We start from the raw sequence: 16,921 nt of genomic DNA, 5'->3' as shown, positions 1-16,921 counted from the left end.
GGTGTCACGAGGCATTGTGGGATAGTAGGCAAAGATCTGGCTTTAGAGGAATCTTCCTCTGACACATACTGACTCTTTGACCCTTGGCAAGTCACTTATTCTCTCAGTGTGCCATGCAACTGTCTAACATAAGTTATGAAGCAGATGGTTTTCTATCTTCATTGACAAAAAGGCCATTGCATTGGGAATAGTAAGAATCTGGCCCTAGCTGCTACCTGGAAGAGGGATTAAACTTGTTCCATTGACCCCCAAAGGGGAGAACTAGGAAAAGGAGTGGATGTTGCAAAAAGAGCTCTTTATGTTCAATATAAGGGAGGGAGGCACACACACACACACACACACACACACACACACACACACACAAAATAGAATTATCAAAAAGGGGAATTAGTTGCTTCAGGAAATAGGAAGTTTCTCCTGCTCTAGAGGTCTTAAAGCTGTGCTTAGTTGACTAATCATCAGGTATGATATAGTAGAATTTATTTTTATAGGCAAAGGTTAGATGAAATGATCACTAAATTTCCTTCGACCCCTGATTCTGATACTCAAGAATCATGATAGCATACTATGGAAAACCCAGAGATACAAAACATTAAATGCATAAAGTCATTGTAATATGTACTGCAACCTAAAGCCAAGAAATAATTTGGAATCATAAACACAATATGTATCATCAACTAACCTAACCTACTTCAGAAGAAAAAGTACACCAGTAAACTTTACTATGTACATGCCACCATGACAAACTCTTGTCAACACTATCCTTCCAATGTTTGTTCCAAAAGACACTTATTAGTATTCCATGTAAAGTCATCTTAGAAATCTTATGCCTAGAATCTTCTACATGGCTTTCTATAAGATACTACAAAAATAGTTATGTGGAAAATGTCTAAATATAAAAAGGAAAGAAAAAATTGATTTAAGATTGATAATCTGTGAAATGAAGAAATACACTTTACAAAGAAGGAGTGTGAATCTTTGAATTATAAAAATATATTTAACAATCATTACAAAAATTGAATCTCTCCATAGGATGAATTAAGAATTATTTTAATAAACTATATCTGACAAGGTGAAGCATAGGAAAATAGAAAATGTCTCAAACTGGCAGATACAGGATCATAATTCAAACTCTAGCTCTGTTATTTACTAGTTAATTGTGTAAACATGGGCAAGGCACTTAACCTCACTATGTCTCAGAGTCCTCATCTTTAAAAATAATGGAATTGGATTATATGACCTAGAAGATCTCTTCCAGCTACAGAATTCTAATTCTATGATCCTCTGAAATCATGTATGTCATACATTTAAGTGCCATTTATTTTAATTCATAGTGTTCTATATTTTATGGTTCTAATAGCTTCCTTCTTTCTCACTGCTTCAAGCAACAATGATGTCATTGTTATAGATATACCCCCCCACACTAAATCCAAAATCCTCTGTGACCTTGTCTTTATGAATTGCTGGAACCACAAAAGAAATAAATTCATCATTACCTGATCATCAGTCTTCCAGTGAGGAGCTTTTAAAACCTTTATCTAGGATGGCCCTTGGACATCAGACAGGCATTCCATCACTGGGACTTGAACACTTTATAAATGCAGCTTCTTGTACTCTGTTAATTAATATTTGGGAAATTTGGGTCACCTCTGGATTGTGAAGAAGCATCATGGAATAGGACTTTAGTAGAGAAGGAATGAGTCCTGGTCTTGGAATTAGAAAACCTAGTTTTGAGTCTTGCAAGTCTTTGCAACTTTATAACTATGAAGTCTTGGGCAATCCTTTTCCTCTATTTAGAGCTCAGCCTGCCCATATATAAAATTAAAATCGTGGCCTCCATCTCTCAGGTCCCTTGAATATTGAAGATGTTGTGATTCTATGAGCTTTCTAAGTATTATACAATTACATGACAGCTACAAAACATCCGTTTTCTGCCAAATACAACATCTTTAATTAGTTTGCTTTTCATGGGCTCTCTCCTCTCTGAAACAGGATAATGTAGTATATTTGTAAACGTCCCAATACCATGTTTGTGTCATCATTAAACATGAAAAAGGGAGCATTGTATTTACAAGTAAACTTAAGGTATTCAGTACATTATCAAATTGTATTTTTTTCCTTCTCTACACCAAATTATAATTCTTATTGCCCAAATGAAATTTTCAAATACTGTGACATTGTAGGAGTCCTAAGCCAATCGAGCTATACTATAATTATGTTATTTTTCTCTTCCTTAAAAAATTAGTTAAGATAAAAATTTTGACTTTTCTTTTTTTTGAAGAAGAAAAGAAGTGGAAACAGAAAAAACTCAGAAAAATTACCCAATCCTCATCAAGAATAAGTTATTGGTTCACCTTTAAAACCTTTTAAACATCATCGTTTTTACTATGATGCATTTAAGACACTAAGAGATTTACCTTCCATAAGAATATATGCTAGCTTCCACACAGGATAATATGACCTTAAAAGCTACCTATTACTAGAGAGTTCCATCAACCCTTAGTCAGTTAACAAGCATTTATACATGACTAACACAGGGCTTAGAATTAGTCTAAGGTCATACTGCACAGTATCTCATGACATCCAAGAAATCTTCTCTCCTTCCTAATCTTTTTTTTTCTATCCCTGTATAATGTAGTCCATTTGTTGTTACTTTCTCTGAAATAATAACAATAGCAGACCAAGGATTTAAAAGCCAGGTCAAATGCCAATGTCAAAATGTCAAAACTAGAAATTTTTATATTGTACCAAAATATCACTAAAATATTACTTGTAGGGGGAGACAGGGTGATGGTAAAGATATTATGATGATTGAAGTAAAAATAAATAGGTGAATACAGTTTTCTACTTCCACTTATCTATTCATCTCAGTGACTTTTTCTAATATTCATTAAAATAGAGGTTGATTTTTTTATTTACTCTTTCATTGCTAAAGGTACTTCCTCCATCATTCCAGTTTATGCCTCTTTGCCATTTTTTCTTCTTTGACCCCTTTAAAACATAGATATTTATTGATTTTTGCTTTTGTATCATCTACATTTTAGCCTACATCCTTTCCCTTTTCCCTCAGATAGACATTCCTTATGGCAAATCATTTTTTGGTTCTCTTTTACTCATCTCCATTTTTATCAAAAAAGTTTTATCTCTTCCCAGAGTCCTATAGGTCTTGCTCTTATTTTATTTATTTTTATTGTATTTTGATGGCACCAGGACACCATATCTGTTGTTTTTCATTCCTACAACATAACCTCTATTAAAGTTCTGCTTTAATACACGTCATAACATAGGGATAACTCAAAAGCAATGACAGCCAAACACAAGTTCTGGAAAGCTAGAAAGATTTTTAGAATAGGCATGACAAAGAAGGTGGATTTGGTTCACTATCATACATATTTTAATATGGTTAATGCAAAATTTGTTTTGCTTGATTAGGCATATTTTTATAAGAATATTGTTTTTCTCTTTTTTTCTTCAGTGAGAGGGAAAATAGATGTTTGTTCAATGAAAAAAATAATTTAGTTGAACATTGACTTGTTTCACTGATTTCCTTTATTTTTAAATTAAATTTTATTTGTTTTCAATCAATGGAAATCTGCTTCTCACCTACTACCAGTGAGAAAGAAAGAACAAGAAAACTTCTCTTATAAGTAAATATAGTCAAGTAGAACAAATTGCCACATGGGTCATATGTTTAAAAAATACATATTTCTCAATCTGTATTTTGAACCTATCACCTCTCTGTCAAAAGGTGCATGTTTCATCATGAATCCTCTGAAATAGTGGTTGGTCATTTGATTGATTAGATAGAGTTCCTAAGTCTGCAATGTTTTGGGTTTTTTTTTTAGCCTTATAATATTGTTGTTATTGTACAAATTGTTCTATTGGACCACTCACATAACTCTATGACAATTCATACAAGTCCTCCTAGGTTTCTCTGAAACTATCCCCTTCATCATTTCTTACAGAACAATAATATACTTCAAATTCATATACCATATCTTCAGCTATTCCCCAATCAATGGGCATCCCCTCAGTTTCTACTTCTTTGCCACTACAAAAAAAAGAGTTACTATAAATATATGTGTGCATTTGGTTTTTCTTTCGTCTTTCTTTTATCTCTCTTTGGGGAATAAACCTAGTAGTGGCATTACTGTGTCAGTTTCATTAAATTTGAGACACAATTCAAAAGTTGTTTCCAGACTAGCTTGACCAGATTTCACCTTCATCGAGAGCATATTAACATACTTGTTTTCCAGCACTGAGTTACCACCTCAAACATATCAGATTGATTAACATGACAGAAAAAGAAAAGGACAAATGCTGGAGGTGATGTGGAAAAATAAATACACTAATGCACTGTTGTAGAAGTTATGAACTGCTCCAACATTCCATAGAACAATTAGGAACTATACCCTAAAGTCTATAAAACTAGGCATACCCTTAGACCCAGCAATACCACTATTACGTCTGTATCCCAAAGAGATAAAAAAAAAAGAGAAAGGATCTATATGTACAGAAATATTTATTGCATCTCATTTGGTGGTGGCAAAAACATTAGGCACAAAAACATTACTGCACAAGTTGTGGTACATGATTATGATAGAATACTATTGTTCCAGTAAAAATAACAAGCAGAATAGTTTCAGAAATACCTGGGAAGACTTACACAAAACAGAGAGAAGTAAGTGGAATCAGAACTTTCTACACAGTGACAGCAATAACAATGATCAACCCTGAAAGATTTGGCTACTCTAATCAATGCAACAATTCAAGATAATTTCAAAGCACCCATGATGAAAAATACTAGCCAGTTCCAGAGAACTGATGAAGTGCATGGTGAAGCATACTTTTTCACTTTCCTTATTTTTTTTTTGTTTTCTTTTTTTGGCAAAATGGCAAATATGGAAATATATTTTGCATGAATTCACATGTATAATTGATATCACATTGCTTGCAATGAGAGTGGGAGGGGTTAGATAGAAATTTTGGACTCAAAATGAAAAATGTGTTAAAATAAATATTTTTAAAATGTGTGGTTTTCCCACAACCCCCCTAGCTTTTATCATTTTCATTTTTTGTCATTTTTCTTATGGCTGTCAAGTTTGGATTTCTTTCTCTAAAAACTTCTGATTGCTATCCTTTGACCATTTATCAATTTGAATCAGTTCCCTGACTCTTGGATAATGATTCTTTAAACATAAATACCAATGAAACAAATTTTAAAACACAATACAGATTGTTTTTTAAGTAGGCATTGGAAGACAGAGGTTAAGCTATTCATTTATCAGATTTTTTATTACATTAAATGGCATCCTAGTGCCATGAGAAGACTCAATTTACTAGCTTCACTTATCTATTTTATTTATCTAATGAGAAATGCCTCATTTGCTTAATTCTCCCCTCCCCTTTATTATAGGGTCTTTTCTTTTTTAAGTAGATATATAGAGATTGCTGTTGATTTGGACTATCAAATTTGAAGTCTTCCATATGAGGCTAGAACATGGCTTCTAAAAGCCATAATAATAATAATAATAACAACAACAGTAATAAAGGTTTCTTGATGAACCTTTTTAAAAGTGACGTTTCTCAAATATACTACCAAATCCTTTAAAAAATGAATTTACTACATCTAGTCATCAAATAAAGATCAACATTTCAAATATTTGTTGTCACATGTTCTTAGCCTTCTCAAGATGATAGTATTCTGAATCCATTAAAGGATCTTTCATTAGACAAAGGAGTGACTTATGAGATCGTTCTGTTACCTCTTAAAGTTTTGTTACATTTTTCAACAGTCCTAACTTCCCCTTGTATACTCTAAAGGCAAGTCTGCGGCATTCATTTCTAAGAAAAGGTAATGGAACTGAAAAATTTCACGTGATGGAACTAATTAATTTTGCAAAAGTCCTGGAGAAATGAAAGGGTTCTTCAGACAATTAATTGCTCACTGCTCCTACTGTTCCCATACTTGAAGTTTTAGGCAATGAACTCTGAAAACTGAGCAATTCATTGCTCATAATGTGCCAAGCAACTTGTTGACTCTGGCAAATGCCTGCAAGGCAACTGGTCATTATTTCTTTTGAGATTGTTATTATTTAATTCTTATATTTGCAAGAAAAATGGAAGTGCAGCAGTAGTCTTTGGGCTAACTTGTCTATTTCAGTCATAGTTAACAAAGCACTAAGGCATTTATTAATTTCCCTTCACTCTACAGAATTTATTTTGCCTTTAGCAGTTTCTTAACTTGTTTTTTTCTTTTTTTAAATATATATGTTAATAAATATGTTGTGATATAATTGGTTTCCCTCTGTAATCTTATATATTCTATGCCTTTAATGTATTCTAAGAAGGGGTCCATATGTATCAGACTGTCGAAGAAATTTGCAATACATGTAGAAAAGGTTAATAATTCTGTTAAAGTATTTGTCTGTTTCCCTTGGCCTTCTTTATCTTCCTTTGTCTTTCCCTTTCACTCTCGCCTTCTTCTTCCTCCCTTTTTCTCCTTTTCTCAGTTTCTCCCTTTCTCCTACTGTTTCTCTCTCTCCTCTTGCTTTTCTTTTCTCTTTCTTGCTCCCCCTTCCTTCTGTCTCTCTCTCTCTCTGTCTCTCTCCACTTTTTCTTTCTCCTCCTTTCCTTTTTCCCTCCCTCTTTCCCCATAGACCAGTAAGTGATTTCATTGTTTTCATTCATATAAGAAACGCCCTACTAAGAAACTATCATTACTAATGAAGATGAGCATTTGCTCTGCAATTAATAATATGGTAGTCATGTGGAGAAACTAAGAATGTGAGTTGTTTGAGATCACACAGCAAATATGTGTCAGAGTCAGGAGTTGGATCCGGGTCGTTTTGATTCCTAGGCCAGCTCTTATTCCACTATTCCACGTGGCCCTTTTGTATAATCTCTGAAAGAGGATAGACTTTTGACATTTTGAATAATCAGCCACAGGTATAAGTAGCCAGTTAAATGGTCATAATGCAGTTCATTGGTTGAATGTCATCTTCATAGCCATTGCAACCTCCCCTTTCTTTACATGTTTACTTGAATTCAATAGAGCAAAGCCCTTTCCTCAGTATGTCCAGAATAGCTTTGTTCTTTTTTTATGTAAAGGGATATTTTAGACAACTGTTTAAGCAACTGAAGGTGGCAGTAACTGTGATCATTCAAAACAGATGAAACTTAGTAGACTAAATTGTTTTTATTGTTGTTCATCCTTCATTTTTTTAAAGACAACCAACGACATCAATGCATAATGTCTTGACTCGTGAGTGAGTTGGACTTAAGTGAGGCAGAGTTGCACAGTCATCAGCTTCACTCTCATTTCCTGAGTTATCAAAGTCTGGTGGCAAGACAAAAGTCAAGGTGACTGGCAATGGCCTGAGGTATAGTGGATGACCTTGGCATCTTTGATGTCTGACTAATCTCCAAGTACTCCACAGCCCCTGTGGAGCTGCCTTTGTTTTGTTTAGCTGCTTTTTATGCCCTTTGGAACAAACTGTTCTCATTTGCTGATTCCATGTTTTCACATGCTTGGAGTAGACATGCCCCTAACTCACCCACACATTTGAGTTTTGTTGGTTACCCTCAACCCCAATTAGCCCATCCGCCAAGACAGTTTACCAGGGTGTGGCACTGTATGTCCTACATCTTCTGGGAACTACAAGTGAGAACTGGGTGGCAGGGGGGATAGCAAAAGTGAATAAGTAGCCCTGAAAAGGCTTGGCAAACCTTTACACCAGAGGTGCTAGTCCTCCTTTAACACCCCAAACACCAGCCAGTAGATCCTCCATTTGGCTGAGCAAAAGCATTCTATGTATATAGTTTTTCTATACATGTAACCTGTGAATTAGCATGAATTTGCCATGTGTGAATTGTTTATTTTGATTAAGCAATTTGTGATCTCATTAATGTGCATATTTTTTCTAATGGCATGAATTACAAGCCCCCACGCCTTCTAATCCTGTGCAATTCATGTCTAAGTCTTTGCCTAGATCTCTCAGAGAGGGTTTTCCAACTTGCTAGGTCTTCCTCTGACTTTCTTATTATTTATATCCTATCTGTTATCTTTCACTCCTGCGCTATGACTGGCTCACCTTTTAAACTCACATATGCCCTTGATGTTTTTCTATTCCCCTTCTTGTGCACATGTCACCACTTGGAACATGTTGCAGCCTGCTTACACCCACCATACATCTTTTTTGTACTAATGCTATTATGCTCCAGGCTATTTATGTATCCAAAATAATTCTCTTAGCAGATGTGAATATTTAGGCCTAGCTAAAGTCTTAGAGGAATGGAACTAGCTAACGTGCCTCAGTGATCACAAAATAAATAAGTTACAGTAGTTGAAGCTCTCTGCTCAGACCAAGGATTATTTATATTTCAGGTTCTACTTTCAATAGAAACCCTTAGGAACACGATTTAGCCTTAGGAACCAAGAACCAAATTCAGGAATCATTTTAACTTCCTTATAGACCCTTAGAAGAACAATAGGCATCAGTTGAAATAAAATAATCTCTTAATTTGATGACCAGTAACAATCATATATTAATTTTACACATCTCTCATTACAAATATACATATGAGGAAACTATATACATATATACACACATTATATATACACATGTATATATACACATATATATGTATGAATACATATGAAAATATTAAATGATCTTTCAGAATCATCATATGTATCAGAATCATCAATAAAATCCTATGTTAATTCCTGGCAAAACTTAGCACTTCAATCAGTGATATTCAAACTCCATGAATAACAAATTTAGTGGTTTAACATTTTACATTCTAGTGATTTCATTACCTCATCAATTGTATTTATTCAATGTTACATGTCATTTAAAAAGGGGGAGAGAATGGAATATCTCTGTAGCTTTTCTCCAAATTGATTTGATTTGATTTGATTTCAAGAAAATCAGCTGTACACTTCAGAATTGGTTAAAGTAACCCCCTGGGAGAAATGGGCTCTCACTCCATTACGTATGACTCTATTGGACTGTGCCCCCTGCCATGCCTCCTGGAGAAATATGTTCTTAGTCACAACCTTTTCTTTCTTATATTTTTATTAATTTATTTTGATTTATCAACAATCACTTCCATATGCTTTTGAGTTTAAAATTTTTCTCCCCCTTCCTCCCCACCACCCTCCCCAAGATGGCGCACAATCTGATATAGGCTATACATACACATTCCTATTAAACATATTATTAGTGGTGTTATAAGTAAAAATAAGAACCAATAGAAGGAACCACCAGAAAGAGGAAACAAAACTCAACAGAAGAGAAAAAAATAGCAATTAAACTTCCATCGTTCTTTCTTTGGATGTGGATAGCATTTTCCATCAGGAGGCCTTTGGAGATGTCTTAGATCCTTGTATTGCTGGGAAGGGTTAAGTTTATCAATATTAGTCCTCATACAACATGGCTGTTATTGTGTACAACATTCTCTTGGTTCTGCTCACTTCACTCAGCATCAGACCGTACAAGTCTTTCCAGGTTTTTCTGAAGTCAGCCTGTTCATCATTTCTTATAGCACAATAGTATTCCATTATATTCATGTACCACAACTTGCTCAGTCATTCCCCAATTGATGGGTATCCTCTCAATTTCCAATTCTTTGCCACCAGAAAAAGAGCTGCTATGAATATTTTTGTACATGTGGGTCCTTTTCCCATTTGTATGATCTCTTTGGGATATAGCCCTAGACGTGCTGTTGCTGGGTCAAAGGGTATGCACATTTTTGTAGCCCTTCAGGCATAGTTCCAAATTGCTCTCCAAAATGGTTGGATCATTTCACAACTCCACCAACAATGCATTAGTGTTCCAATTTTCCCACATCTTCTCCAACATTTATCATTTTCCTGTTTTGTCATGTTGGCCAATCTGATAGGTGTGATGAGGTACCTCAGAGTTGTTTTGATTTGCATTTCTCCAATCAATAGTGATTTAGAGCATTTTTTCATATGACTATAGATGGCTTTAATTTCTTCATCTGAGAACTGTCTGTTCATATCCTTTGACCATTTATCAATTGGGGATCTTTTTTATTTTTTTAATTAATTTATTTTTAGTTTTCAACATTCACTTCCATAAGCTTTTGAGTTTTAAATTTTCTCCCCCTCGCTCCCAGCCTGACTCCCGAAGATGGAGTGCAATTTGATATAGGCTCTACATATATATTCCTATTAAATATTTTCACATTAATCATATGGTAAAGAAGAATTAGAACCAATAGGAGGAACCACAAGAAAGAGGAAACAAAACAAAAGGGAAGAGTTTTAAAAAAAAAGAGTAAATAGTGTGCTCCAATCTGCATTCCTACTCTGCAGTTCTTTCTCTGGATATGGATAGCATTTTCCATTATGAGACTTTCGGAGATGTCTTAGATCTTTGCATTGCTGAGAAGAGCTAAGTCTATCAAAGTTAGTCATCACACAACTTGCCTGTTGCTGTGTACAACATTATACTATGTACAATGTTCCCCTGGTTCTAATCACTTCACTTGGCATCAGTCCATACGAGTCTTTTCAGGTTTTTTGAAGTCCACCTGCTCATCATTTTTTTTAATATCACAATAGTATTCCATTACATTCATATACCATAATTTGTTCAGCCATTCCCCAATTGATGGACATCCCCTCAATTTCCAATTCTTCAATACCACAGAAAGAGTTGCTATAAATATCTTTTGTATGTGGGTCCTTTTCCCGTTTTTATGATCTCTTAATGATTAAATCGGTGCACAACTCCACCAACAATGCATTAGTGTTCCAATTTTCCCAAATCTTCTCAAACATTTATCATTTTCCTGTTTTGTCATGTTAGCCAATCTGATAGGTATGAGTTGTTTTGATTTGCATTTCTCTAATCAAGAGTGATTAAAGCATTTTTTCATATGACCATAGATTGCTTTAATTTCTTCCTCTGAAAACTGTCTGTTCTTGTCCTTTCACCATTTATCAATTGGGCAATGACTTGTATTCTTACAAATTTTTCTCAGTTCTCTATATATTGTAGAAATGAGACCCTTATCAGAGACACTGGTTGTAAAAATTCTTTCCTGGTTTTCTGCTTTCCTCCTAATTTTGGTTGCATTGGCTTTGTTTGCACAAAAACTTCACAATTTAATGTAATCAAAATTATCCATTTTGCATTTCATAGTGCTCTCTATCTCCTATTTAGTCATAAATTCTTCTGTTCTCCATAAATCTTACAGGTAAACTATTCCTTGCTCTCCCAGTTTGCTTATAGTATCAGCCTCTATATCTAAATCGTGAACCTATTTTGACTTTATTTTGGTATATAATGTAAGATTTTGGTCTATGCCTTGTTTCTGCCATACTCTTTTTCAGTTTTCCCAGCAGTTATTGTCAAATAGTGACTTCTTATCCCAGAAGCTGGAGTCTTTAGGTTTAGACTGCTATAGTCATTAACTACTGTGTCTTGCATACCTAACCTATTCCATTGATCCATCACTCTATTTCTTAGCCAGTACCAAGTAGTTTTGATGATTGCTGCTTTATAATACAATTTAAGATCTAGCATGGCTAGGCCACCTTCCCTAGCATTTCTTTTCATTAGTTCCCTTGATATTCTGGACCTTTTGTTCTTTGGGATGAATCTTGTTGTTATTTTTTCTAGCTCTATAAAATAATTTTTGGTCGTGTGATATGGCACTGAATAAGTAAATTTATTTAGGTGGAATTGTCATTTTTATCATATTATGTCAGTCTTCCCATGAGCAACTGATGTTTTTTCCAGTTATTTAGACCTGACTTTATTTGTGTGAAAAGTATTTTGTAACTGTGTTCACATAGTTCCTGGGTTTGTTTTGTTATTGTTGTTGTTGTTGTTGTTTTTGTTTTTTAGTTTTTTTGTCCAGCATGTAGACTCCTAAGTATTTTATAATGTCTACAGTAACTTTAAATGGAATTTCTCTTTCTATCTTTTCCTGTTGGCCTTTGTTGGTAATATATAGAAATGCCAATGATTTATCTGGGTTTATTTTATAGCCTGCAACTTTGCTAAAGTTGTTTATTACTTCGAATATTTTTTACTTGATTCTCTAGGATTCTCTAAGTATATCATCATTTCATCTGCAAAGAGTGATAGCTTTGCTTCTTCTTTGCCTATTCTAATACCTTCAATTTATTTTTTTCCTACTGTGACTTCTTTTGTTAGAATGTTCTTTTCTTCTTCATTTATGCAAAGTTTTTAAAACCCATATGAATCTTAACATCTCTAAGACTCAGCCTTCTTTTATAATAGTGCCTGCTAAATGTTCCATCTCTGAATTCTATAGAGCTTATCATCTCTACCACATAATTCAATATTCACCAAAGTCTTAAAAAAGATGTCCATTCTTTCTCATTTCTTGGTATATACAATTTCTTTATTTTTTGACAAGAAACTCCTTGAGAATGGGAGGGTATGATCTATTTTTAATAAGTCTTCATAATAAAGCATATTTGTATAATAGTTTAGTGATTGAAAAGCTTTTTCCCCCAAACCACCCCATGAGGTAAGCAGTGCTAATGATATTTTCCCATTTTATACAAGGACAGGAAAATTAATTGATTTCCCAAGGGCCATTGAGCCAACAAATATCAGAGCCAAGATTTGAACAAGAAGTCAAGACTCCAAACCCAACATTCTTTCCATTGTAAACACTCGTGTTTACAATATTATAGTGTTGTTTTCAGATGGTTGGTCAGCTAAAGTAACTCAGAAAACCTTTTGGCTTTTAGGTTTGACAGTCTGGATTTATTTGGGATTTTGATTTAAACTCTGTTTAGTTACCAGATAAAATTTTTTTAAAAATTGATATTAAGGTAATTTATTTAAAGCTGGAAAGGCCCTGGAGATCTTCTAGTTCAACCCTCTCAGTACAGATTTTTTCTGAAGTTCTTGCCCTCACTTTTCTCCTTTTTTCTTTTTTATATATATTGTTTGCTACTTGTGTTTTTTTTTTTCTCCCATTTGAAACTCCTCACATGACCTTCCCTTCTGGTTAAAATATTTGAGAAGGTGGGTTGTTTGAAAACCTTTTCTTTCTTGGATTCTTTTGGAGAAAGGGACTATTTGGATCCAATTTATTTAGAGGAGGACATTCATCTGTTTGGTAGGGGTTAGTTGGATTAGATTAAATGATCTGTCCACTCTGAGATTCTGTAAATGCTAAATAAAGTTATTTTGATATAGGACATTTCTCTCTTAACTCTGTATAAGTTCCTGCTTTGTCTATTGACTGCTATAGCAAATGAGAGTGTTGATAGATAGATATACTGTACAAATTTTGGTGAGAATGTCTAGGTTGTAACTGTCTAACTAATCCATTGTTTGCAGGAATGTCACAGGTAGTCTATAGACTGGTGCTTCCATGGTGTATATGGAAAGAGAGATAGCATTATTTTCCTTAATAACAAAATTTAGGCTATTTTGCAATATGCTTCTGTCTTGCTATTCTAATACTTCTATCTGAGCTCCATTTACATCAAGGTAATAGGCTGATACTTTATTTTTCCTTCAAATGTCATCTCTAGGTTAAATGTGATCTCAAGTATGAAATACAATAATGGCATTAGGAAAAAAAATAGCACTTATCTGCATGCATCTTTTCAAGTACATAATAGATACAAAATTTTAAAGAGTCATTTCAAAGATTAATTAGTTCATGCCAGTAAGGGGCTTAAATGAACATGAGAGATGCCATGTGAATGTTAAATAAAAATGGTATGATATAAGCACTTATAAGAGGTCAATTTATAGAAATACAGTTTGGTCTGTAATGTAAAATTGGCCACAGTTCTTATCACAACTGAAGCTCCATATGAGCACATCTTTCTTTATGCTAAGCCATCATCTTTACCCACATGCCATATTTTTAAAGCTAAATGCTTGTGGTTTTTCCATTAACTAGAATTTCCTCAGAGTTACACTTTTCAGGTATAGCTGACAATTGTGCATATTTTTTAACAATCTTATATAAATTGTTGGTCACACATAAAGTGATCATTTTCCTTTAGCTTTGAATTTACATGTAACCATATGCATCCCTCCCATAAATACAACTGACTATGGCACTAACTTCATTTCAGCATTCCCTTTTCCTTTTTCCTGGTGATTTGTTTCATTACTGATATTCCTCAATTTAAATTTACCTAATCCATGGTTGAGTCTACAAACAGGAAATTGGTTTAGTGAGCAGAAATTGGTATGACAAAAGAACTACTCACTTAGAGGATACTTTTAATACTATGTTCATTGGAAAAACAGGAAATCTCCAGATTTTTGTGACATAAATGCTCTGGTATTTCAGTTTGAATTTAACTGTTAAGAAAGACCTTGGACAGGTCTTCCGCTTCCAGGAGCTGAGATGGCAGAGTAAGAGGTAAGTCTCTCTTATCCTCCCTTATTAACCCCTGAAAGCCCCAAAAATATGACCTCAGGAAAAATCCAGCTGAGCCAGAAGAAAGATGGGGTGCAGCAGTCCAGTAGCTCAGGTAGCTTGAGGGATTAACCTGAAAGGCCTCTCTTACCCTGGGGAAAGGGAAGCAAAACTGAACTGGAGGCATCCCAGCAAGCTAGTGGAAAGCCCTACCTCAGCATACCAAGAGGAGATGCTGAAGCCCAGGTGGTGGAGCAGGCAAACACTAACACCTGGACCCCCGTGCCTCCTTGAGGGTGGGGGAACCGGCAGAAAGCAGGTCAGAAAACCACTAGGTGCCTCGGCATTCTACAGCAAACAGGTCTCTCAGTGCCTCAGCAAAACTAAGGGAAGCAGAGCTCCAAGGGGCCCCAGATGAATAAACACCCTACAACATCCATCTGAAAGACAGCAAAAGGAAGGAAGGAAGGAAAGGAAAGGTCCAAGTGAGCAGGCAACATCCAGGGGCCACACTACCCAATCCTACCCTTAGAGTTCCAGTGTTGCTGATTCCAGCCCGACGCCAGATAAGCTGCCAGAATCCTACAGCCTCCAACTGCCAACATTGGAGGCCCCAGCACACAAAGCCCTAGGGTCCCAACACAAGAAACTTGGGTCAGTGCCCTCTGCTCCCCAGCAGGAGGGCCCAATCTCTTTAAAGGCCAGGAAATAAGCAAACACCATGAGCAAAAAGAAACGTACAATAGATTTTTATTATGGGAAGAGAGAAGATCAAGGCAGAAATTCTGAAGAGAAGAACATTGTCAACAAACTGGCATCTGGAACCTCAAAAGGGATTATGAACTGGTCTGAAGCCCAAAAAGCCTTCTCAGAACAGCTCAAGAAAGATTTTAAACGTCAAATGAGAGAGGTAGAATTAAAAATGGGAAAAGAAATGAGAGGTATGCAAGAGAGAGTCAATAGTTTGGAAAAGAAAGAACAAAAATTAACCATAGAAAACAAGTCCCTAAAAAATACAATTGGCCAACTGGAAAAAAGTACACTGAAGAAAACAAGTCCCTAAAAAATAAAATTGGCCAAATGGAGGAAGGAAGTACAAAATCTAATAGAAGAAAACAATTTGTTAAAAATTAGAATTGGGCAAATGGGAGCTATTGACTCTATGAGAGAGCAAGAATCAGCCAAACAAAAAGAATGAAAAAATAGATCAAAATGTAAAATATCTCATTGGTAAAACAACTGACCTGGAAAATCGATCCAGGAGAGACAATTTAAAAATTATTGGTCTACCTGAAAATCACAATGGAAAAAAAAAAGCCTGGACAGTATCTTTCAGGAAATCATAAAGGAAAACTGCCCTGAGGTCCTAGAACCAGAAGGTAAAATAGCCATAGAAAGAATCCACCGAATACCTCCTAAAAGAGATCCCAAATTGAAAACACCAAGGAATATAGTAGCCAAATTCCAAAATTACCAGGTCAAAGAGAAAATACTCCAAGCAGCCAGGAAGAAACAATTTAAATATCATGGAACCACAGTCAGGATTACACAGGACCTTTCAACTTCTACATTAAAAGACCATAAGGTGTGGAATATGATATTCTGTAAGTCAAAGGAGCTTGGATTACAACCAAGGATCAACTACCCAGGGAAAATGAGCATGATCTTTCAGGGGAGGAGATGGATATTCAATGAAATAGGGAACTCCCATACCTTCCTGATAAAAAGATCAGAGCTCAACAGAAAATTTGATCTTCAAATACAAGACTCAAGAGAGATATAAAAATGGAAACGGGGCAGAAAGAAACAACATGTTAACCAATAAGGGCAAACTGTTTACATCACTGCAAGGGAAGATGACACTTGTAACTCTTGAGAACTATATTGTTATTACATCATATTAAAGGGGTATACATAAAGGGGATGGGTATAAATTGACTTTGATGTAATAATGAAAAAAATCTAATCAAGTGGGTTAAATGGATCCACGTAAGCACATTAATCTGATCTAAGAAAATGTACTGAGAGAAAAGAAAAGGAGGAGGCAGACAATGGTAAATTACATCACAGGAAAAGGCACAAAAACCTATTACAGCAGAGTGAAAGAGAGGAGAGAGATGAACATTGTTTGAACTTCACTCTCATCAGATTTGGCTCAAGAAGGGAATAATATAATCAGTTAGGTATAGAAATCTAACATACCCTATGGGCAGTAGGTGGGAAAAGGGAGGGGGATAATAGAAGGGAGGTGGGACTGAGGGAGGCAGTGCCATCTTGGGAAAGGAAGTAGGGAATGAGGGGGAGAAAAATTTTAAACTCAAAAGGTTATGGAAGTGATTGTTGATAATTCAAAATAAATTAATGAAACATTTAAAAAAAAAGAAAGACCTGAAAAGCCATATAATTCATTGATCTTATATGTACTGGAGCTTTGGTTTCATGGTACATCAAACTGGTCTTTTTTTTTTTTTTTGGAGCCTTTGATTTTTTTTTTCTTCCCCATTATTATTCCAGTCCT

The 16,921-nt window shown here is 35.0% G+C and overlaps 1 protein-coding gene across 1 annotated transcript in view; it reads left to right on the top strand.

Annotated features, from left to right (window-relative positions):
* Positions 1-16,921, top strand: part of MAGI2 (membrane associated guanylate kinase, WW and PDZ domain containing 2) — a 1,168,341-nt gene that overhangs the window by 260,224 nt on the left and 891,196 nt on the right. The window lies entirely within an intron of this gene.

This window comes from Vombatus ursinus, unplaced genomic scaffold (assembly GCF_900497805.2).
Source record: "Vombatus ursinus unplaced genomic scaffold, bare-nosed wombat genome assembly UNPS02014830.1, whole genome shotgun sequence".
Lineage (NCBI taxonomy): Eukaryota > Metazoa > Chordata > Mammalia > Diprotodontia > Vombatidae > Vombatus > Vombatus ursinus.
This window is presented reverse-complemented; position numbering and strand designations above follow the sequence as displayed.